Here is a 25,073-nt window from a genome sequence, read left to right on the forward strand (position 1 = left end):
CTCTCAAAAACCCCGGAGTGAATAATTTGTATGCAGATTACGTATTCGACCAACAAGAAAAAGGAAGGAAATGTGGCTGAGCGAGTGATGTAGAGAGTGGCTGACAGAAAAAGGGGAATGACAAAAATAAGAGCACAACAAAACGGAAACGGAAAACTGTCTCCTGTGACATCAACTTTTCGTCCTTTTGTAATGTAGTGCGGAAGTGTCGGCTAGGTCCAGGTGAATCACAAGTCAAATGGAATGTATCTGCATACACTCTGTGTTGTGTAGGGCTAGAAATATGAAAATCCCGCCGTGCCAGCTCTTTTATCATCAGATATTTTATAAATGGAACGGTTTAGCATGCACCAAAAAGACAGTGAAAACGGAAGAAATATGTTAGTTTTGCTACACACGAAAGGATAAATCTGCTGGGCAATTTTGCGTCACTCTGATTCAAGTAAACGCCTTTCTAAAACAACATACAGAAATAAAGAAAAATTTCTTATTTTTTAAATGACTTCTCAGATATTTTTTCCTGAAAAGTAGCTTTTGTTGAAATTGATTGTTTTTTTATGCTATGAAACAAAATATTTGTCCATGTCCATGCACCTACTGACGCTAACTGTCAAATACCATGCGCCTACATTTGGTCATCGTAAAGTACCATGCGCCTCCATATAAGTTTTAGAAAAATGATTTCTCCTACAACCCTTCATTAAGAGTTCATGTTGAACGGGAACAAATCAAACGAAAAGAAACATAATACCATTAGCTCATACTCTCTCTCTCTCTCTCTCTCTCTCTCTCTCTCTCTCACTCAATTTGTTCCTCTTTCTATAGCAGAAAGTCACTTGGCAAAAAATGTCTTTTTGTTATACTTTTTCTTCCAACCCTGTACAATTGACTCTTCTCGGATCTCGTTTAACACGCACACAAACATATGGCTGTGGTGCGTTTAGTTTCTTACGCTTTCGGGGCTTTGCCATGCTGCCGCTTTATCGTGCAGCCACACTGGAGTGATTTTTGCATTAGTTGTGAGCATGACGAGCTAGTACTATGCTTTAGGCGTACGTTAAAACTGGTCGTGTTTGTTATTTAAATTTCCCACTGCAACGCTACGCACGCATCCATCGTCGTACTCTATCCTTCTCGGTGGTCTGTGCAGCTACGAAAAGATTGGCAGCTGCCACGGGGCAACCAACGTAAGGGCAAGCTGACTGTAGCGAACCATTTTTCTTTTCTCTCCACCGTAGTTGGCTCGTTGCCGTTTCGCGTTCCCTTGTTCCATAACTCCTCCGACCGGTTATGCTGCCGGTGACAGGTCTTCGGAAACGCTTGGCATCACTTGCTTGGAGTGATTGGAAATTCTTGCAAACCACTTTGGCCTTGAAGCGTAAGTTCAGAAACGGAAGAATATATTTATAAGCACCACTATGGCTTAAGTGCCCTGCTGACAGTGGCACGGATTGGTGAGAGAATTTAATATGCCTTCGAGGGAAGCTGTTGTTTTTAAATTAGTGTCCTGTGGCAAAAAGGATCCAATCAAGGGCGGAGCGATTGTTAGCGAGCAAGAGCAGCGTGCTGGTAGTTTAGTGTTGGCCGGTGCATTACAAAGCACGTGACTAGAATTTTATCATCGCTGTATGATAGTCCTATTTCTGTGTCTTTCGTATTGTGTCATTACATTTAATAAGAAAAAAAAATGGAAGAACCATTTGAAATATAATGACTTTCAATAGAAACAGCAATTTCATGCAGAAAACCGCACACACCATTTGCTTTGGCTTTCATGATTTTGAAAAAATCTAGCAAAAGGACGATTCCTTTGCCTCTTGATAGCCCATAAATCAGCTACCAAAGTGGGCAACTTTTCATTTCGTGGTGCACTGCTCAAAGTTCTTGCTGTAGCAAAATCATCCATTATCTCCTTTATAATCCTGCACCAAAAATTATCCCACAATGATAATCACACTGACACACCCAACAAGGACACACCTTCCACTACACCAATCGAGCACCCACCCATGGAAACACCGGATGTAAGCTTATCTTTCAATTCGTGTTCCAGAAACTTTACGATGATAAGGAAATTTAGCTACACATTAATCCTACTCTCCAGCAGAGTATGCTCGCCTGGGTGGTGAAAGTTTAGCATAATCGTTCAAATACTCAACCAAAACTATCAGCCGAGTTAAAATTTAACTTTCGGTGTTGGATAGGAGCACTGCTGGTGGATAACACCGCCCACCCTAACGTCACCATCATCGAATGCTTCACCCGACACTTGAGAGCACATTTCGGGGAGTATTAATCCCAAGTCTCTTGCTCAGAGCCCTTGTCATATCAAGTCGTATCCAGAGGAACGGAAAAACTTTTACCCTAGAAATTGGTCCTGGAAAGTGTGGCTGCAGTACGTGAAGATGAGCATCATTGAAACGTGCGAAAGGTGTATTCTGGCACACCGTGAGCAAATACTGCGTTTTATCATTACGCACACTTTCTACATGAAATTCACAGGAAAATTCAATTGTTGTACAATCCCGTGTTGGCAAATGTAAAAGTCTTACTCCTTTTGCATTACTAGAATTATTTCATAAAAGTAATTTAATTTGAAAATCCATTTCACTTCCCGTGCGTGACGCTTATCAGAAGCAAGATGGCAACATGAGCGCGAATTCGGATCACAGTTAATCACTCACACAGGCAGAAACGAAACACATGCACATGTGTTTAAAGCTGTTGGGCCGTTTTTCTTTAAATCATCTCGTGATAAACTTCAATTAAGGCACTCTGCGTGTCCTCTTGTGCGTGAAGTTCCGGGAAGTAAATTTCTCGTGTGTGGAAATATTGTAACGAGATCGCAAATGAATATGTTCAAGTGTGCGAGCGTAAAGGAATATTCTATTTCTCTCATTTCAAAAACTTCACGAGGTCATGGGCGTGTGTAGTACTTTGTACAAGCTTGTCTGATTAGAATTTTCCCATTCCGGGGTATGTATTATTAAGGAAGAAAAAAAAAATGGGATGAAATCTTGAGACGTAAACACGTTCTGCCTGTGCCATCTAGCTGCGCCGCTCAACTTACTCAAAACAACCAAGAAGAAAAAGTTTTTCCCACCTTGCTACTTACCACTTTACCTTGGCGCTTACCTTTCACATGTTACATTTTCTCTGTTTTGTCAAGCAAACGTAAAGTTTCCCATCGTACACCATTTTATATGCATTCAGCATTTTCGGCATTTGCGTTTCCAACACACACACACACGCGCGCTTATAAAGTTGTGTGCCCGTTCGTACGCACACCGCATCAGTTGTAGTATCCGTTTCGTTCATTCCGCAAACGAGCTGCAAATTGATTTGAACAAGTTTTCAACTTTCCAATCCATCTTTTCCACGGGACTCGGGCGTAGGGAAATTTGGTGTTAGGAGCAGTTTAATACGTCGCTGGGAAAAAGCGGAACGTGTATTTTTTTAGCTGCGGGAAAACCATAATGTATGCGTACGTTTGCTGAGCTGTGGAAACTCCATTAGCAGTGTTAACCAACTTGCTTTGTGATCTAAGGGTTTGGAAATTTATCGAACGCGAGGAAGTATAATTTAATCCTGTTGGTACTATCATCGGGCAGCAAGAAAAAGAAACACTCTTTGTATGCAAAACAATATGGACGTTTGATAAACTTTATGGACAATTTTTTGTAAGCTTCCAAAGAAGTTGATGACAAGAAACTGCGGTAAATGAGGTGAATTTTACTGAGAGAGGAAAGGAAGTAAATTAAAATAAAATCCTTGGCAACTTCTGATCAGTCTTTCGTTTAAGCCTTACTTAGCAGCGACAAATATATGCCGTGAGGTACTAAAAAATTTATAAATTTTGTCAAAACCCTCTAAAAATGCATTTTTCAAATTATTCTACAATCAAATATCATTACCAACAAAGCATACCAAGTCTGCTGTTGAAAGTTGGCATAAAAACAATTAAAATAAATTTCTTCATCCAACCCTAAACTCACAGTTGGCCTGTTCACTTGCGGATTGGTTTTACATGCCATGAAGAAAGTATCGTTCACTTAGCACACATACACACACACACACACACCCAGCATCTTTAATGTTTCCTTGTATCCTTGCATCCCTCGGCATGGATGTGAGTGTGTATCTGCCACAAACGACTTCCTCCGTGCTCGATTTCGTCACCTTCCGCTTCCCTTCCCGAAACAAACCCATCCAAGAGTGTTTTCCAAGACATGGTTGTTAGAACCAGGCACACACCAGGACGTCAACAACTTACAGTGGCGAAAGCAGAAAACAAGCGCCACGGCACACTTTTCGCTTGGCACACAAACTTGGCACACTGGGTACACGGTGTACACGCTCGTAAATTTTCCACAAATCCCAATAAATAACAACCTTAATTTAATTATGATAATAAATATACGAACGAACCATGGAAGGCAGGCATGGCAAAACTTCTGGTCTGGTTGTGGTTTACGCTCCGCTTGCTGCTTCCCATAAGCGAGGAATCGTGATCGTGGCGTGGCAAGACATTCCGAAGCTCGGAGCCTTACTTACTCCACTAGAGTGGAGTTGGAGTTCGCACAGTGTCTCACAAGACACGGTGTAGTTGGTTTGCGTTTTTCTTTTTAGCTTTGTTTGTACGTCATGCTTTTATGGAGCCTAAATGAGGCAGTGAGCTCAATTCAATGACCAATGTTTCGTCGTTCGATTCCGCCGACGTTCAACGTGACTGATTAGAGCTGGGTAGGCACCCAGACAGACGTGCACTTGATGGGCCGCAGAGGGACTATCCAGGCGGCCGTGCTTGGAGTGTTTGTTTTGATGAGAGATTTTGGAGGAAACGCGCGGCTAAGACACAGGGTACATGCTTCCGGAAGCTGGTAAGATGGCTTACGATGTTGGCTGCTACAGGGAAAGGAACAACTATTCTCCCTCGTGGTGCCTTTGTAGGGTTCTTGAAGCAATGCTGCCATTTGCAAAACATATTGTAAATAATAAATTACCTTTTCCACCGGGCCATCATCAACGGCGCACGGTCCGAAGGCTTTCTTTATTGGGTTGAAAGTGAAGCTCAAAATGGAAGACACTTTGTGCCTTGCGCGCGCGAACCACAAGACACATGTAAAGGGAGGTGTGGGGCGGTCGGTTTACACTGCTGTATCAGCTCTTCTCAACGTCTGGTGGCTACGGCATGTTCGGAACTCTCCTGAGGTACAAGTCTCGGCTTGTTGTTTTCCCCCATGATAACATACTCGGGCACGAAACATTATCCAAACGAGCAAATTATTTACCGCTCGCAGTTGATGGGAAGTACAAAATTTAATCAATGTGTTAAATTAATGGTGAGTGGTTGAGCGTACTTGCTGGCTAATCTTTAAGAGCGTCACCGAAAACGCTGGTTGTCGATTTTGGGATGTGAGGCTTCATGATGCCATTTGTTTGACAGTTCCCAGGAGAAGCTTGTCACATAAAAAAAGACCAGAACTACAGAATGAGGTTAATAAATAAGCGCTTAAAGGATTCATTTATCATTATGCTTATCAGTGTAAACTATGAGAGTGGAAATTTAAGCTGATTTTTAAAGGCAAGAGTTCTTCATTGTGACCGCAAATTTGGGGACACATTGTGCACAACTGACAAATGTGCTTTGATCTCTAACTTGGATAGTTTGAGAGCCTCAGCGACTTTTGAATAGTTTGAGGTTTTCATCAGGATTTGCACAAGTGATTCAATCGTTTCTTCATCTCATAGTTGGGCTATCAATTTTAAGATGGATTAAAATAGTTTATACAATCAGAATTTCAACCTAACCCTTTTAGTTATCAAAGATAACTAAAACTAGTTCTGACGAAATGTCTTATTGCTTGCTCTGTCCCATCAAGCACGAGAGATTACGAGAGGGTTTACTTCGAATCATTAATACGCAAACTTTTTTCCTACCAACCTTCACATTCTCTATCACCTGCTTTATCAACTTAACAGCATACCCATAAGCTATTCCTTTACAAGATCAACTCCTACTAGTACAGAGCGCTGTTAAGTACTATTCTACTTCACTTTGACTAGCCTCGAAAATATAGTAAGGCGTTACCTATATTCACGTCTTACCCTACGAAAGATAATCTTCTATCTGTTCATCCAATACAAGAAGAGCAAGGAAAAGCACACAAACACACACACACACAGACTAACACACTTTCAATCCGATGTCTCCTCCTTCCCCTCCCCCAACCTCCCCACACTCTATTAGTGCCTCTTGAAGGCACTTAGCAAGACAAACTTCGCCGTTTGTTGTTCCGCTTCGTTCGCGCCCTTTTTCTCACTCTCCTCACGCCACCTAGAAATTCCATCTCCCCCCTCCTCCTTTCCTTTTTCCCCCCGAACAACCTCGAATGGCTTACAAAGGATACATATTTGTCGGTCATATTTTATAGCTGAGATCACTTTGTCATTCAAAACATCCTTCCCCGTTGGCTCGTGGGCTTCCATCGGTTCCATCAGCTCGCTTGTCGGACGATTGCCATTTTCTCAATCATCATGTCGTCGCCATACTATTCGGCGTTATTATTATTTTTCTTCTTCGACATGGTTTGCTAGCTGGAGCTGTTAGTATTCTTCTACCAAGCGCCCTAACTCACCACTTCATCTGAGACAAGTTCGTGTCGAAAAGTTTCGAGTGGACTGGAACCATTCTCGGGGTAAGTTTTCGCTCGCACAGTAACAGTAAGTTTTGGGGGCAGTAGCAACGGTGGTAACGCCACCAAAAGCCGACCGAATGGTATGGTGCAAATGGTCGTTTATCATCGACTCTGAAGTGGGCCTTGTTTCGCTACTACTGGCAGGAAAGAAAAACAAACAAATCCCAAATCCTCTGCCCTGTTCGCTGCTACCGAGCTGCTGCTACTACTAGTCTGTCGAATACTGTTTCGCCAGCGAGATGAAGGCGAAGAATGGAACATTGTTTAGAAGAGGAAAAGTCATGGCAAGGGAGTAACATGGACGCGGCCGAACATTGTAAGTGGCTACTTTCCGTCTGCCGCTACGACAAAAACAACAAACAACGGCCACATTTCGACAGCTTCCGGTCACTGTTCCGAGATAGGCCTATTGATATATCATTTTGTCCTCCGCGCGAGAGAAGTGTTTGGCAATGGTTGCGCTCTGCCAACGATGTAGGTCGAGAAAACGTCCAACCGACCCGATCGTAGCAAACTAACAATACCGAGCGCTCAAGGCCACGGTTGAAAATAAACGACATTCGGGGTGTGGAAAAGTTTTGCAAAAGCAGAGTGAAAGTTAACACATGTGTGTGTTTGTGTGTGTGTATTTCCGTGTGGGATCTCTTGAGAGTAACTGGTCTCGCTCCTTTGTTTCACTGTCTTCCCCATCCATCCCGTTCCGTCTATTACGCGACGAAAACTTTTCACTTAACATCAACCGAAACATCAATTTGCCGGATGAGCGTAAAACACAGCCAAACCGCAAGCATCGCTCACATGCGGGACTTTCAGGACACTTTGTTTTGGAACTTTGCGGTCGTAGCTTGTGTTTTGGACATTCTCCGTCTCCGTTCACTCACCGCTTCACGGGTTAAGCGTTCCTTTCCCATTCTACCATGCGAGTCACCAAGGACACACACATACACAAAAAAGTGGCAAAAGCAAATGCTTTTCAAAACAAACCGTCTCCCAACAGCGGCACAATATTCTGGCTCATTTTTAAATTGTGTATTTGAAATATTTCAACGCGCTGCCATAATCTACGCTAAAGAGGAATGGATTTTAAAAAAATGACCCATGCTTCTGTCGGTGTGCATGGAGTCGCAAAATCGGGAACATGTTTTCGCAACGATTTGTCTGTGTCGGCAGTTTGTAGAACAATTATCCATCAACGCAAGCACAACCCGTATCAGGCAGCTGAAGCGTGAATTGGTGTTGTGAAAGCAGCATTACCATTCGTAGCCGTGTTTCGCAATACATGACAACGGTGAAGAATGGCAAGCGCAGCAGATTCCAAAACATCACGGTTTGTGTGGTGAGAGATGAGAATACCGTCGATGGAGTTGACATCATCACTGGCACGAAAATAAAATATCATTTTTGGTTCTGTAAAGGAAAGCAAACGCAGCAACAAACGAGAGAAACTAGTATTAATATTAAAATCTCGTCGCAAAGAGTGCAAAATGCACGACAGCTCACCGCACTTCGTAAATATTCAAAATTACTTTTCGCCTAAAAATATGCAATGTTATGTAGTATGAATATCGCTAATTATTTGATCGATACAATAAGTTGGATCAATTAGATCAATTGTTTAATTTACGTGCATAATTCAATAACTTTAATTTAGTCTTGCTTGTGATTTGTCATTATTATGAATCCGTTAAGTAATTACAATCTGCTCAACATGTTACACAAAACATTATGCGCTCCAATCAGTAATCAGTGAACTAAAAATGGGAAAACCTTTTTTCTCCGATACGATCAGTCCTTTTTGGCTCATTTTATTTCGTCTAACACATCACGTTTGCCTCGCCACCGACCCATGGGACACAGCGCGCGCCACACACATGACACGGTCGCTAATTAACTACCAGGTTGACGACTTCATTGTCAGATCGCCTTGTGCGAACGTGCGGACACTTTCGGATACCGCTTTGTCAGCAGTATCCTCCGGGCAGGCAACGTTCTACGCTTCCAGGGCTGGGGTGAAAGTTCTTAATTAATAACGAGAAAATATAACAAAGTTAGAAAACCGCTTATCGGCCCTGTCAGCAATAAGGGGACGTTTGGGTGAGGGATAAAACAAAAATAGAATAAGAATGGCCACCACAGCGCATAATAGCGGTAGAGATGGTGGTGTGGCATGGTGTTCTGCACGCAGAGAACGAAAAAAAAAAAGGAAAAATTGGAACCCTCTGCAGGGCATCCTGCAGGACGAGTCGTCTAATGTGCTGGCGACTTTCCTAAAGCCATTTCAACCTCCACCCACCGTATTACAACCATCGACTGAAGTGTCCGGGCAGCAACGGGAAGCAATCGTGAACAGCTGCTGCTGATGATGATGCTGTTGCGTCCATCGACTACGCTTCCGGCACAAAGTTTATTTACTAACCAACTCTCTCCATCAACGGGGCACGTTTGTCACCGGTGCCGGTTGGTGAGGGAGTGTTTTCGAAGAGAAAAATTGCCACTGGCAGCCATCGAAAGCACACCAAACCAAGGGGAAAGGGATGCAATAGGGAAAACGGGAAAGGAGGACAAAACAAAAAAAAAACTGCGACGCAACAAGGACCGTCGTGGACTCATCGTCGTGAGCTACACTTCCGGACCGGAACTGGACCTGTGTTTTCTATCAAGCAAGCGGGGAATCATAGTTGATGTCGATGCCATTTCAGTAATAATGTTAGATGTCGTGCTGCGTTTTGCAACGCTAGCTCTACTAAACGGTCAGTAGATTGTTCTTCAACATTTCCTGCTTTCGATCGCCGACAACAAATGAACATGTGGATGATCAATGCACTGTGAACTTTATTTAAGTGGAAGGCAAACGTAAATAGAACAACAGCTTACCCGCCTGTCAGTAGCAATTGTGATTCTGCATTTCTTTCAACTTTAAATGATTTTCCAACATGTCCCCTTGTGTTGGTATATGATAAATTGATTTTTTCTGATTGCATCAAAGAACAAAGCATTGCAACAAAGCATCATTTTTCAGATACTAAACGCCTATTCTATTATATGTTTTTTTTAAGTTGTTCAATGTTAAAAAACTTTGATCTTTTGCTGAAAACCGCAAAACGAATTCGCTACGTGGCGCTCGAAAACGTTTGACCGTGTGACTCTTTCCGGATCTAAATTTAATCTGATTTTTCACTAAATGAACCTTGTATGAAAGTGTGGGTAGAGAAATACCAATGTGAAAACAATACACTGACGAAGCAAGACCATTCTAATACTCTATCAATTTGGACAAAACAAAAGCATCAATAAAAGCATTAAAACTATTCAAAATAAACACAGTGGTGACTTAAAATTGAGACACTACTTTCGCGCCATCTAGCGGATTATAGCAGCATCTTTATCAGTTCCTTCTGATATCTACTTTTTTTGAATTTATAAATAACTCTTCTATGTTGAAGTTCGATAACGTGCGAGCTCATAAATATCATAAATTAAGCAATAAATCTAATTTACACTGAATGGCCTTCGGTAAAACAACAAAACGTACACAAATAAACACTGTCTATTGACATTCCGATAGCTGGTAAATAGTTCGGATACTTAACAATTTGGTATGGATGCAAGAAGAATTAGGAAGTGTGTGTGTCACATTCGAGTGAGGCGTTTTTATACATTACCAATACGTGTATGGTGGCAATAAGCTATTTTCTTCACAGCTTTATTTAGTGTGAGTTGAACCGTTGCTAAGCCTTTCGCACGACTTTCGATCACAAGCATAAATATAGAATTAATCTCTTCTTGCCTAATTTAATCGCAACTCTACAGGTTCATAACGCAGCCAATGTCTGACAGTTGCTTGTTTCGATTCTCAGCTACCAACAAATCCCCAATGAAAAATGGCACCCTTCCGACAGCTGAATTATTCGGAAACCGATCGAGCCTTGACATCAAACCACAAACCTTGATGATAGGGTGCCGTGTACGCATATTTTTATGTGCATTTGATTTTATTCATAAATTTCACCACTGGCAGCGGCAATGAAGTGTTTATTTTCACGATTAATCTATGCAAGAAGAACAATCGCACGTCGCGGAAAGACACGCACACGCAGTCAAATCTTCCTGCTGCTGGTGTGTACTTGTTGGTTTGCGTCTTGCTCGCTTCAAACCACTCTCATGCATTGTTTCCCATCCATTGGGCCTGTTCCGATTGCGGTGTACGTTACGCCATCGCAATTTAATGCACGCAACATGGTTTGGTTTATCGGCTCATTGCTTCACGACCCAAAAGACGGCTCGGAGCTCAGAGCACAGAATGACTAGTGACACCCAACCCACCCGTACCGTGTATTCATACTGTGACACGAAGATACGAGCGCTCAACTGAAATGCTAGATTTACGATCACCACCATTTTCTTCTGTGGTTTATTGTGGCTGAAAATAAATTCCCTACCAGCCGCGACACCCAATTCCCACTGCTTTGGATGTATGATTTTCTTTACAATCGCCAGAACTCCTAAAGACTAGATCCCCGAAAAAGTCTCCGCCAGTCTGGTGGTACGGTTGTAGCGGGAAAACTATTCTCTCGAATACAGTCAGTAAGCGTATTGTACGAATCGCTTTGAATCAAGAACTATTTCATACGGTCGGGTGAAACATGCTGTTTTCTTCGCCGTGTTTCCTATTACGATGACTATCAAGCGAGAATGTCGAAAAATTGAAAACGCTTCCATTCGATTTTCCCGACTGATAGTGAATCGTATGAAAATAGAGTTTTCCATCAGCGCCAGTAACGCGTTTGCTACACTTTTCTTTCACCCACCAAATCGTCTTACACTTCATCGATCGCAAACACCATCATCATCATCATCATCTCTGGTACCAGCAGTCGGTTGTGCATCAGTACATTCCGGCACAGGCAAGGCCCTCCAGTTTGATAACTTCCATCGTCGGAATGCAGTAGCGGCTTAAACTCACCAAGCGAGCAGAGGGAGAGAGTGAAAGAGAGTAAAATACATAAAAAATGCATACTCCGTTCCTGGAAACTGGAGCATCCAACGCATTCGACGCGATTTTCCGATCGGAACCCTTCGATAAACCTCATCAGTGGTAATGATTTTCGATTTCGATTTCGACTGATTGAAAAGCATTTCCCTCGCTTAGCATTTGCCGTTTGCCTTGCTGCCGAATGAATGGTTGTTTCGACTAGCCAAACTTGCCTCCTGACAACCATTCATTGCTTCGGTGCAATTGTGCGAACACAGCCAAACACTTCCTCGGCTATCGGGTGCACAGTGACACGGTGCTGTTTTGTTGCAGTTGCTGCATAAAACTGTTCCCTTTCCAGTGAGGCTTAATATATACACCGACCGACACAGCTTCCGCTGTATCTCCGATTGACTCCGGAACCGGATAGGCTAGGTGGATCACCGAGCTCAACTAGCAGCTAGGCACTCGCACCGGAAAACGATTGATCTAGTCCATTGAGCGCGGGTAGGATGGGATGAGGATGGGTAGGAATGGAATTTTCAATTCTAAATCACACTGCTACAGACAGTTGACAGTTGGATGTAAAATATTTCCATCCGCAACGCCAACCAGCTGCACCAAGGTGCATGATTTTATTGCACGAGATCATTATTAGCTGGCCTGATAACGGGCAACGTTCGTGTCGTACGATGCACTAATCAGAAGCTAATGAATTGGATCTACATTATTATACGGGAGGTCATTTGAATGGGGTTTGGCGAGGGCAATTGTTGTGTGGTTTCAATTTAAAATTATGTGCCATGTGATGTTTAAATTCAGATTAAAATGTATCCCAGACAGAAACTATGTTCACCAGGGTAGAGTTGGAAGCATTTTCGAGTTCAGTTCAAACTCGTTTTGATATTATAATAGCAAATGTGACATTTATAAAACAAATTTTTAATACAAAATCATTGTTTAATCTGGTATACAGAAAAGTACTTAAAAAAAGATATTCAAAAGTTTTGCTTTCTCACGCCAAATGTTTAGTTTTAACTTAATGACGTTCTATATCTTCTTTCTTAGCGAACTATAAAATTATTGGAATTTTAAAGAGGCACACATTGTGTAAAGGTGCCAAACTTATGGTTTGATTTTGCCTTGAATCCTTTAGCAATGATCCGAAAAATGGCATTTGAATTCAATATTCCAGCCTACTTGAACGCTCTTTACTGGCACTTAGTGAGGTTCTTAAAGAAGCATCCATAATCTGAATATATCTAGGTTTTGCCTAAAGCAAAAGTTTTTGTTCATACAGCCCAGTACCATCTTATGCGAATAGCTGTTGAATGCTGAATGTCTGGAGACGGCCTTGAATCTCGTCGATTCATCGCTCAAACATCATTTGTATCCTTCATCCGAACTCGCTATAGTGATGTTCCTTTCCTTCTTTCTGCTGTTCCCAATCGTACAATCCCAATCTACCCGTCCTATGCCTATGCCTATATTTTTGCAATCAAATCGCGTCTCACGACTCCCGGGCTTGAAGACCCTTTCTAACATTACTTATGTGTTTTAACAATAAATGAATATCTATTATAGTTCCGTAAATCTCTATCGGTCCTTCGTTATCGCCTTTGTTGCTTTTTCTTTTCGTCGTAGTTCCACTTTCCACTTTTCCTAATCTCATCCAAGATCAGCCCTGTATCTAAGTAATTAAGTATTATATGTTAAGCCATGAGCGGATAAATTTATTGAAAAAATAACAAAAAAAATGTGGAAATTTTAATTGTGGAGTGAAGAATAATCTGTAGAGCACTAAGCTTAGGTGCTAAGCAAACATTTGATCGTCACTTGGTCAATCATGCTTTGTTATACCATCGTCTTGCGATGAAGCTCAACCATTTGCTTGAATATCTGCAAAGTTTTTAGTTTGAATGTCTAGCTCCTTAAAAAAACCAGCAAACATTGAAGCAAAAAGGTCAGTTACGTGACCAAGCTCTCTGTAATGCCCATAATAGACCGTTTCGACAACATTTGTAGTACCTCAAATCAACAGAATCGATTATCCTTCATCACTGACCAAATCGAAAAGCACTCTTGGCACTTTGGTCCACTTGAACCTGCAGCACAAAAGTCTCCAACAATACCTCCAGAATGTGGCAAACTATTCTCGTTGTATCAATTCAGACAACCTCAGCACAGAAACCCTACGATGGCCTCCTTTTCTGGTTTGGCAAAAGAACACCAATTGCAACGATTTCAAACTCCCTTTTTAACAACGAACACTCTTTTCTCCTGCTCCTAATACCGTACCCCAAGCAACAAATTACAGTTTTGTCACGTTCGAACATTGGCCAACCGTTTCATCTGGGTGAAACAATAACTGTCCGCCACGGTCGGGAACCATCGTCGGACGAAAAAGCGAGGCAATTATGACTTCGTTCTATCCGGCCTCGTTGCTTGGTAGGCCGGTTGCCCAGCTTAATGACTCATTTCGATCACGTATGGCTCGTCTCCGGTGAATACGAAGTTTCGTCGAGGCACCACGGCCAAGCGTTGTCTTCGTCGAACCAGACCTGGTATTATCATCTCATTTCAATTACTTCGCATCGAGCGTTCGGCAAAACCCGGAAACATCGTAGCGGAAGTCACGTTGCGAAGCCAGCGACGGCACGGTGCGAGCAAGTGTCACAAAGTTTAGCTTTAGTGTTGCTAAACGAAGTCCCACCGGTCGGAAACACCCTTGCGCCGTCTTGGTTCGCTCAAGTTTCTTCTGCTGTCGTGCGGCTGATATTGAATTATAATACAAATTTGCTGCCCTCTTTCGCTTCGGACCCATCGGAGCGAGCATCAGGAAAAGAACGGTGTAGCAAAAGCTCATACTGATTGGGGATGGGTCGGTTTGATGCAACGAACCGACAAGAGCGAAATGCTCTTGAATGTGTTCAAGTAGGCTAACTAGCGAGCGGTTCGTATGCAGCCCGGAAGCCTCGACCTGGATAGTTGTACCAGTGTTAAAAAATCTGACTAGACAGTTCTTGGGCACAACAGTGCACGGGGCACATCGAAAAAGGACAACTACTACCCTCAAGTAGCGTTACATGCTATCCTAAAGCCTTTCCACACGTACGGTGGAGCAGCAAGGACATTCGGACAATAACGGGCAAAATTATATCCGATACGTGTCGTTCGTTGGACGGTGAAGATAGTGATGCTACCAGTGCTCGTCCCTGGAGACTTCCCATTTCCCGTCCAGGTGGTAGGATAATTGGAAATCTGTTGAAAAAAAAAAACAGCAAATGAAGACAATTTCCAACTATAGACAAGTAAGGTTTTCTAGCAATGTTGGCTCAAAAATAGTATTACCAGGTGCTTTGAAACCTATCGCTTGAGAAATAAAAAATGCTCCATGATGTTCACAAGCCTTGTGATATTGTCCAGGTGCACAAGAATCTGAATAAGGTGTGGACCTCATAGGTGGATTCGCTCGCCTACGCAACGTTGATGCTTATCACAGTCACAGTACCTGCTCTGCTGCATCTTCAATGGACATCTTGCTCGGGAAATTTTCTCCATTGTAGTATTACCTTCACCTGTGCTGCATTCTTTGTTTTATGAGTTTTTTCCCTGAGCTTCCACCGAGCTTCCCCAGTTCTTACTCATCCCTTACACCCGATCCATTCTCTGCCTTTGACCAGCGTACATCGTACAGCTTCTAACGCTTACGACACTGGTACAATACACCACAGTCCTTCAGTCTCTCTTGCAAGTCCGGTTCCGGTTGCACGGTAACAAGCACGACAATAGCTCAGCGTGTCCGGTATGCCCAGAACCTTTCTATGTTACTTTTCAATAAAAGCCCGCTCAGCTTCACATAGCTGCACCGCATCGTCACCATCGTCCAGTGAATGCTGGGAGTAAAAATCCTTCCCGAAGCGGAGAAAGTTTTTCTCATTCCGTTCTTTGCTGCTCGTTTAAGATCCCTTTTCTGCACTGCAAGGTTTGAAATGGTCGCTCTACATTCACCTGCCACCTCCAGCATCAACCGTGTATGGGCCAAGTTCACGTGAAAGATGACAAGCGAGCATTAATGAATGCCAAAGTCCTGGGATATTGGGAAGAAAGATTTAAGCTAAGCGTAATGATATTGTGCGACTTGACGTAATGGTAAAGTTTTGCGCTGGTCAAGTTTAGCAAAAATCAAATCTTGCTTTTTCTTGCGTTTGTTTGAAACTGTTTCGTGTTGGGTTGCGTGCTGAAGGGTGAAATCGAGGGAACTGTGCCGTGCGCGAAGAAAAGCATGAACATAAATTCATACACGCACGTTTACTTTTTGATATACGACCAAAGTTTGTTAGCTAATGAAAGTATTTTTTTTTTCTTTCTTTAATTTTAGGTAAGCTGAATGAAGGCTTGGTGCGAAATACGTAAACTCATTCTGAGTGGTATTGGGAAAAGATGTAAAAATCTAGTAAGTAAAACATCGCAAAAAGGCGATAATCTTCTAAGAAAATCAATTTGAACGATTTTTAGAGTAAAAATCATAGCTTTTATCATTCAATATAAACGGTTTGGCTGTATTTGTGTTGACTGAATTACGAATAAAGCTTCTTTCACCTTAGTAAGAAGGCATTTTCTCTTTATCCGGGCGTTCCGGGCAAACTGCCAATGCCAAATGGGGTACCATATCTCGGTTGTGTGTGGAAGTTTCTGTCATCCATTTGCAAAGTCCTAATCGGAGCGGTTAAAAGATCGTTAAAACGGTTAAGAGATCGTTTTCCATTTCGACTGTTCTTGTTTGTGTTCGATCTTTGCGTTCCTTAACTCGTTTGTGGGCTCTTTCTTCGTTTCGCTTGTCTTTCTTTTTTACATCCATTCATCCAGGGTCATACTAATAAGATGGTTCCCACGTTAGAATTCCCGTATTAGAATGTTTGGTAACTTTCCAATGACTTGGACTGGGTCCAGCAAGGCAGGTAGAGCAACCCCGCACTCAACACAAGACCATAGAAGATGATTTATGTTGTGTCTCGGAAACCCACAGCCACATGCTTTGAAGATGATCTATAATATACGCTGAAGATGCGCGCCCAAAGCGAAATGATTAGACTTAAGTCTAGAAATTATTCGATGCCGTGGAAAAAAAAGCTCCAAGGACACTTGAAGAACGATCGAATATAGAAACCTCCCGAGATAATCGGGAAGATTTAATGAGAATTCTTGTCATTCAAATAAATAAGTTTCTTCATTTTTTTTAATTTTTGTTTTTTCACTTAGTTCTATAAGAACTTTTGTCTACGTTAAAAACCGGTTTGCCGTGGTCAGGACAATTATTTTTAGAAGATGGAACACCACAATTTATTTTAAAAAGTTAGTTAAAACCTTCAAAATAGTCTTTTTGGCACTTTTTCCTTCAAAAAAACCATTCGTCAAATTTCAAGCTTTCTTTGCTGTCCAACGGATAAACGATTTAACAAAATACCGAATTCTTGCTTTAGAAAGCTTTTGTCAAACGCAAGGGCATGATAATTAGGACTTGTGTTTCTATTCTAAGCATCTTATGGATTTTTTCGTGTGAAGGTCTGCGATGCTTACACAAATTGTAAAACGTATCAAAGTTAGTCATATCAACGGACAGCTATTTCAGACAAGCTTTTCAATTTATTCATTAGCACTCGTGTTTTCATCTATTTTGACTGTGTTTTTACATCGCTTCCCAATAAAGCATTGTGTGGTTGTCTAGCATACGCTTTTCACATCCCTGATCAAACATGTATTTCCCTCCTGCATCTAACCTAATTTGAGCTTTGAAGAAGGATGTGGTTGCTCTTTACATCGTACAGTTTCCGAACAACGTTTCACCATTTACCAAAAGGTTCACCTAGTTTATGTGTCTGTGTGTTAGTCGTACAGAAATAGCATCATTAATGTACAATTTCCTGAAACTAGCACTAGCTTTCTTCGTTTTTTAAACAAAAAATAAAACGTAAAAATAAACTGACCGAATCAGCAGAAACGTGGCGTCGGAAATGGTAGTAGAAGCTTTCGTTAAAAACAGACACTCACCAACACTCACGCGCGCAAAACGAAGCTGTCAGTGTGGGTAAGCATTCTTCACTCCGATCACTTGCCACGCTTTCCCGGTCTTCCTGTGCAACCAGTTTTTTTCTTTCTTTTTGTTTGGTTTCCATTTCCCGGTTTCGCCTAGTCGAGTATATTTCAAAGCCGTAATGTTTTTGGCTTTTGCATTTTATATTACCCCTTTTTCGGATGAGTTTGCGCTCGAGCTGATTTCGGGTGAAAGTTTGCTCGGGCAGAAGGCAGTTCTGCTTTCACAGCCCAATCTCTCTCTCTCTCTCTCTCTCCCACCGCTCTTCTACCGTGCCATCCCATCCTGTTGCTTTGACCGGATTGCCGACGTTGGTTTGGGGGCTGGCTGGCAAAATTAATTCCCGTGCCCGTTGACCCGTTCGGCAGGGTAGAAAATTAATTTGTGCCTGTTTAATATTAAAGCCGACCGTCCATTTGTGTTGCGAATCCTTTTTTTTTTTGTGCAAAGGACGGCGAGCTGGCTGTTGGTTGAATAATGCATAATGTTGCGGGAACCATTGGGCTGGGCGTTGGGCTGCCTGGGGTGGCTTATAAGACGAACGATATACATCATTCATCACTGCATCCGTGCAAGCCGCTGGTAAGAACTTTATATAAATAAATCCTCTTAAAGGTAATGAAAATTCTAGAGAACAGCATTTTTACGGCAAAAGAAAGAAAAAGCGACAGAAAAAAAAGATCAATTAGCTTTTACCGGGTTTAAAACTGACCAGTCTCAGAAAGCTTCACAATAAACGATTAGCACCAAAAGCACTCGTTCGCTTGCGCCACTCGGGCATCAGCCAGATACTCTAAGCTTCGCTGGACCGGAAATGCACTTAAGCTGGTAATAAATTAGCACCGAAATGGGGAGGTTGGTTACTGGGCGCATTTTCATCCGCTCACCCACCCGGACCATTGTCGAGCTTTTCCTATCCATATGGTCCAGCGTGCTGTGTGTGTGTGCGTGGATTAATCGGCCATTTCCATCCAACACCACCCGCACGTACGTACCAAAGGCTTTAGGAAAAGTGCTCGATAATGAATGGCTTTGTTTTTACATCTTCACAGCTGGAAAAGCAATGGTAAAATGGCTTTTTTTTTGCTGAGCTTCTTGCATGCAGCAGGACTTTCTTCATGAAAACACTTCCCGTCTCGCAGATGCACCGACTTCTTAGCTTTTTCTTTGCAATGTTGTGTTATTGAAAAGTGGATCAAGCGCTCTTTTTTTCCCTGCACTGTCGTTCTGCTTCAAGTGCGTCATAAGAATGGTTCAGTGCTTTGCTCACTTCCTGGCAGTGCACTGGCAATGCAGCTGTGTGTGTGTGTGTGTGTGTGTGTGTAAAACTCCCGCCAAGCAGATGCTACCCATCAAGACTTGGTGCAATGCGTTTTCATGCTGCCGACTTTTGCCCAACCGGTCGGTGGACAGAATTCGTCCTCGTTCTGCCGCTGACCACGTTGATGATGATGCTCCGGTAAGCTTTCGGTTAAGCGTTTACGCACGTAAAAGAGCCCATTTGTCAAGTGAATGGTACAGCACAACATTGAGCACGGAGGGGGTTTTTTTTTGTATCTCACTCCCTTCCTTGTTGTCCTCCATTTTGTTCGTATACTTCAGCAATGGATCATCATTAAGCTGGAACTGGAGGTGGTGTGTGTTTAGGGGAAAGAATCGTTGGTTGAAAAAGTGTGTGTGAAAAAGTGGAATAATGCAGATTCAAGCTCAACTTGAGTTATGTGTGCGAAGGAGGGTTTTTTATCTGATGCTTAAGGGTGGAAAAAATCTCTCAACAGCTTATTGATGAATGAAGAGGCTTTTTTAATACCGAGTTCTAGGAAGGACAAACACTGGATGGAAGCTATTAGCCTCTTATCAATATGATTTTCATTTAAGCGCAGATTTACAAGACCGACTGATAACTTACCATTAGCTTAATTTAATTTCTGTTGCAAAAAGTTTTGATAAATCTCTGAAATAGCTTATAAAAAATGTGAAAATTATACTTTATAATTAATTAAAACTGTGTATAAATTTGAAAGTATAATTTTCAGTTCACTTTCTGTAAACAAAAAAATTATAAGAAACATTTCTTATTACTGTAATTAACTTACAGCATATTCGGTTGATAAAAATATCTTTATCCCTTTAATAAAGTCCCTCAAACCATGATTATTTATTTCGTTTAAGTATAACACTAAATTAAATTACTATTCGCAAAATACTTCCTAAACATTGGTTTATTATCTTACACCCTCGTAGTAACCACCTTTACACGAAATAGATTTACTCACAATTATGCTAAATGAGCACTTTTTTCCACCATGAATCATTCCCACCGCTGCCTTGCCCCTACCATACCCGAAAAAAAAAACCCGCCCGTCAACGTCAACATTGACAGCTTCACGTCTCAAGCGCCCCGAAGGCACTTGTACGCCTGTTTGCACTGGTGGTGGCTATTCATTACTGCTTCTGCCGATCGGCGGTGTGCAAATAGCACTTGCTGATGGATGCCAAATTGTTCGGCCATTTTGTGATTTATGGCAAGCGCCGGACGTTGTTGCGTCGAACAATGGACACACTGCTGCTGCGTGGTGAAAGAAAAGGCAAGCGATACAGAAAATCTGACGAACAGCCCTTTCGAACAAAGAGGCAAAGGTCAGTTGGAACGGGAAGCGCACAGAAAGAGCTTTCGGGTGGTCTCTTTCCTTTTTTTTTCTTTTTGCTCCTGCCTGCAACGTGCTTCATTTTCCCTTCCGCAGCACATCAACCACCCGAAAGCTAACGAACGCGAATCCTAGCTGCGTGCTGTGGAAGAGGTTGAGTTTTTTTTTTCTGTAGAGGTCGGCCCTTTCGAAAGCCTCCCCTTTTTTGTTATTTTTAACCCCCTGCTTTATGCATCCACATTTCCTCCACTCGCTTCGCACAAACATGATGACGAATGTAAAGCAAATGGGAATGCGGCTGCTGTTGTATGTGTTTTGTTTTTACGCTAAATCATCTCAACCCTCCAACAGCAATGTTAGGCTTCCTGGGAGTGCTGCAAAGATGAAAATTTATGAATACCGAAGCATGTTGGTACCCACAGTATAACAAAAGCAAAAAAAAACGACCGGGTGAAAAAAGGAAAAACCAGATTTTATGTTGCGTTAGCGCTGCCGCTTTTATCTCACTTATATGCTTTGTTTTCCCACCATTTTTAGTATCAGGCAGGTTTTTTGCTCCCATACGGGTGGTATTTTTATGTGGATATTTATGCATCTCCCCGCCCCCTCCCAGGCGGTCGCTCCCGTGCTTGGCAGTGGGCGAGGTGGGCACCATTTCCCAGTGCTAGTGCCATAAAGTGAATGATGCTGTAGGCTGTCGGTGTAATTTGCAGTGACCTATATTCTAGGTTGTGTTTTGGTTTCTTTTTTCAGTTGTTTTTTTTCTGGGTGCCCTCGAAGTGTTCCAACATTTTGCTAAAAAGGCGTGCAATCGTGCTGAACGCTGACCGGGTTGGGTCATTCGTTCCCGCACCGGGATGGATGCGGTGTCGAGCGATAGTGCCACATTCAGCACTTTAGTAAATTGCAACATTTCACCTCTCGACCAGTGCCATTAACTGTGCTGTTGCTGAGTACAACATTTACCGGATGTGCAGTGCTGCGCGGACCAACGCGCACGTGGTCCGATGGACGCGAACAAAACAACTGCTGATGAGCTGCAATTAAACCTAAAATGCTCACCGCAGCATTTAACAGGTTACGGGGTGTTTCTGCTGTAGTATGGTGGTCGTATGGTCCGGATGGAACAGTCCAAATTAATGCTCAGGTATCGGGCATTTTACACGTAGTAAAATAAAAGTTTGCGTAATCGTTCTTACAACGAAATTTTCAATTGCATTTATTTTTCCTCATTTATCTTAATTTATTTAATTCTTGAAATAAGGATGAGCGTTGTTGATAGTGCCAATTTCAATTTTTACTGGCTTCCAAACGGATTCTACTCTGCGCTCGGATTTTTTGTTTGCTGAATAGCTTTCCCAAACACGACTACTACACAAAACTTTATTTATATTATAGTCTCCTCTTAATATATTTTAAAAAAAAATTGTTCAAACATGAATAAATTTCACTTGTACATGGACGAAGAGATAAACAACAGTGCTCTGGTTGACTATTAAGTTATGATTTATTGTTGAAAATTGCATAACTTACGGCGTTTCAATCACACTGCAAGCTGCTTCGATTCACTTCCAGAAAACATTCTTCAATGAATTTACAACTCTGAACGTTTAAATTTAAGAACTCTTTTATTTATGATGTCTGTTCTGAACACCAGTGAATACGTATTTGTAGTTCATTTTATGTTCAAGTAAACATATTTTCGCCCTCCTGGATATTTAAAGGAAACTGTGGCGGCATTTGTGCGCTGTAATGATGGAAAAAAAGCTTTCAAAAGCAATAAAATTAAACGTTTTGTTCGGTGGTTGCATTTGTTAAGCTAATAAAATCTTTAATTACACAGCCACTACAATTCAGTTTGCATAATTTACGTAACTACTCATCCAAAAGTATCTTGTAAAACCAAACGTTTGATAGTTTTTTGTTTTTTTTTTCAAACAAAGTGAAGCTAATAGTCTTCTGGTTGCCAAACGTTTTACCACAAATGAAAGATATTTTATCTACAACAACAACAAAAACACACCAAGATTTTTGGCAAGAAGCAACATTTGTTCTGTACACAGCAGCAAGTTCCAAGCATTCCGAGCGAAAGCGCGAACACACAAAAACTCGACCCCATTCCGTTGACGACAGTCGGTCGAGTGTGCTGCAAAGTTCGTTCGTTCTGGCATTGTTTGCAAACAATCGTGCTATCGTGCTCCTGTAACTGGGGCTGGTTGTAACAGGGCCAGCAAGTGTATGTTTCATCTCAACAAACCATAACCTCTGATCGAATCCTCTGTATGAGTGTGTGTGTGTGTTTTTACGTAATCGTGAATTTTTGATATTTTCCTAGCCCTTATTCGCTTCCATTTCCCTACCCTCCCTAAGGGACACACTGACTGTTTTGCTCTTGTACGATGTGATAACGCTCAACAGAGATGCACACCCCCACCCTCTCTGCCGTTTGCCTGTAACACGGTCCGGGGTTAAAGTTTGTTTTTATGATTGTTTCGTCTTATCACGACCGGTGGCGCCATCCGTACGCCAAACGCCATGTTGGTAGCCGAACCCGTTACATCGCACACCGTCCGCCCACCACCATCGCAGCTTAGCGTCATCGAAACCGATCCAAAAGGAAACAACATCGGCATCGTGACAGTTTCATCTGAAATTGATATGACGTCGTTTACGTTGAACACTCCCTGGCTGGTCTGGTCGCGAGAGGTAGAAGACTTTTTCCATGTGCATGTGAGTGTATGTGTGTGTGTGTGTGTGTCTGTGTGACTTATATTTTGTTTCTTGTCATAATCGCCCCTCGCCGTTTCACTGCTTCAGACTTCCAAAGTTGGTTGCTGGAAAAATTGGTCTCCAGTTTTGATTGGAACTGTACGGGAAACTGATTCCGGCATGAAGCTTTCATGAAAGTATCGCGAAACAACACAACCATTCATCGTGGCTCTCTATCTTCTCGGAATGTTGAGCTCACGACAAGTTGATCCTTCCGCACAGTGGGCATCAAGTGGTGAGCAAACTAGAGCATGAGAAGCGTTATGGAAAATGATCGACAGCCGTCGGTAAGCAATTGACATCTCATATGATGGCGTGTATCAAAATACTCATTTACTTACGAAATGTAGAAGCAACTGATTGATTTTAGAATAACAAAACACCAAAGTTATTGTGTTTTTCATTGACATGCATCAAAAACTAAAATAAAATAGTAGCAAATGGTTATAGATTGTGCTTTACTGCAAACTGTTTTGAAACAACAGCTTTCCCCTGGATTTGTACAAACCAAAGCCACAAGAAGCTGCTAATCATTGGACAGCGAATCATGACAAATTTATTCATGCAACCACGTATTCAACGTCTGCCCTTCATTTTACACCATCGCTGTGCGGTTGGATTTATGACAACCTCAGTATGAAATCTTCCGCCTTTACAAAAGTACCTCGTGCTTCATTATACCGTTGCTGGAAAACTGTTTTTCCTGCTACAGACACACACACACACACAGTCACATACACACATACTTATTCATAACCATAACAGCATAAGCAAACAATGAGTAACGATAAACGTTTTCATAACGTGTACATTCGTGGTGTTTCTAGTGCTACTATTCTTTTCCACATTTTCCACGTACATCGCACATCGGCTTTCGCTTCATTCAAAAATTCGCACGCAACGACGCAATCGTTGGACAAACAATTCGTCTGTACGTACGCAAAGTACGCACTCTTGTTTTGCTCTTCCCGCTTTCTCAGTTTATTTCTGATATCTGCTGCATGTGTGCGCTGAGGAACAAAGGCGCAGGCAAAAATTGGGCACTGGCACAAATAACATAATTTGTGAACGGTGTGTAGCGTACGAAGGCTTACTCCACCAAGCCCAACAGGGTGGGACGAGAAAGCGAGAAAAAAAAGGAAAGTACACAATACACATGAAAATGCTTTGCAATCGCATCGTTGATTTCACGGCGTTCAGCCTCTTTTCATGTGCCTGCCCTTAGTGAAAGCGAAAGAAAATGAAACTTTTTTTTTGCACTCATATCTGCTACCACGCTTTCGACATTGTGTACAGTGTGGTGCGCAGAAATTGAAGCAGCATCCGTACGCCGGATCACACGGTACGGTTTGTTCGCATGGGTTGGGATTGTTGATTTTCCACGCATCGCTTCTCATCACATTTTTCCAAAGATCATAATAGACAGAGCGAGCGAGCGAGCGAGCGGCTGAAGTATGGATCGGAAGCATACCGGTTATGAAACGGATATCTTCTTGTTTCGATTTGCCTTCCTGTCCCGGCTCCGAAACCGGTCCCCGTCTACCCACCCCACGACATAATCAGCATGAATCAGACCACGCACAATGGGCGGCAGTTAGCGAGGCACGTTTCGCAGATAAATGTCCCCGTGGCCGTGCCTCGCCTCACCATCACAAACCATTTCCTTTCGGGGTTCGTATCGCGTGCCACACGATTGCGCACGGATTTGTTGTGCCCCGGTGAAAGGAAAAAACGTGCGCATGGGATGTTTTCCCCCCCCCCCCCCCTGTGCGCCTCTGTATTGCCTCAGCCGGCTCGTCTTCGTTATGCTAATCCAGCCAATAGAACAATCAATCTGATGAATTGCCCTACGGCTCTTGGGCTTGTTAATCATAAATGTATTATGATCGAAG

General features: G+C 42.3%; 4 protein-coding genes across 7 annotated transcripts in view; 2 read left to right on the plus strand and 2 right to left on the minus strand.

Annotated features, from left to right (window-relative positions):
* Nucleotides 1-25,073, plus strand: part of LOC126558132 (E3 ubiquitin-protein ligase RING1) — a 470,233-nt gene that overhangs the window by 414,354 nt on the left and 30,806 nt on the right. The gene's annotated exons all lie outside the window — the stretch shown is intronic.
* The window catches only part of LOC126557706 (nucleolar protein 56), a 357,328-nt gene that overhangs the window by 313,115 nt on the left and 19,140 nt on the right, over nucleotides 1-25,073 (minus strand). The window lies entirely within an intron of this gene.
* LOC126556626 (serine-rich adhesin for platelets) overlaps nucleotides 1-25,073 on the plus strand; it is a 111,501-nt gene that overhangs the window by 24,589 nt on the left and 61,839 nt on the right. The window lies entirely within an intron of this gene.
* LOC126559737 (zinc finger FYVE domain-containing protein 1-like) overlaps nucleotides 14,387-25,073 on the minus strand; it is a 281,299-nt gene continuing 270,612 nt past the window's right edge. The window contains exon 7 of the mRNA XM_050215909.1: nucleotides 14,387-14,397. The gene's annotated coding sequence lies outside the window, so the exon portion shown is untranslated. The remainder of the gene's footprint in view (nucleotides 14,398-25,073) is intronic.

Source organism: Anopheles maculipalpis, chromosome 2RL, assembly GCF_943734695.1.
Source record: "Anopheles maculipalpis chromosome 2RL, idAnoMacuDA_375_x, whole genome shotgun sequence".
Taxonomy (NCBI): domain Eukaryota; kingdom Metazoa; phylum Arthropoda; class Insecta; order Diptera; family Culicidae; genus Anopheles; species Anopheles maculipalpis.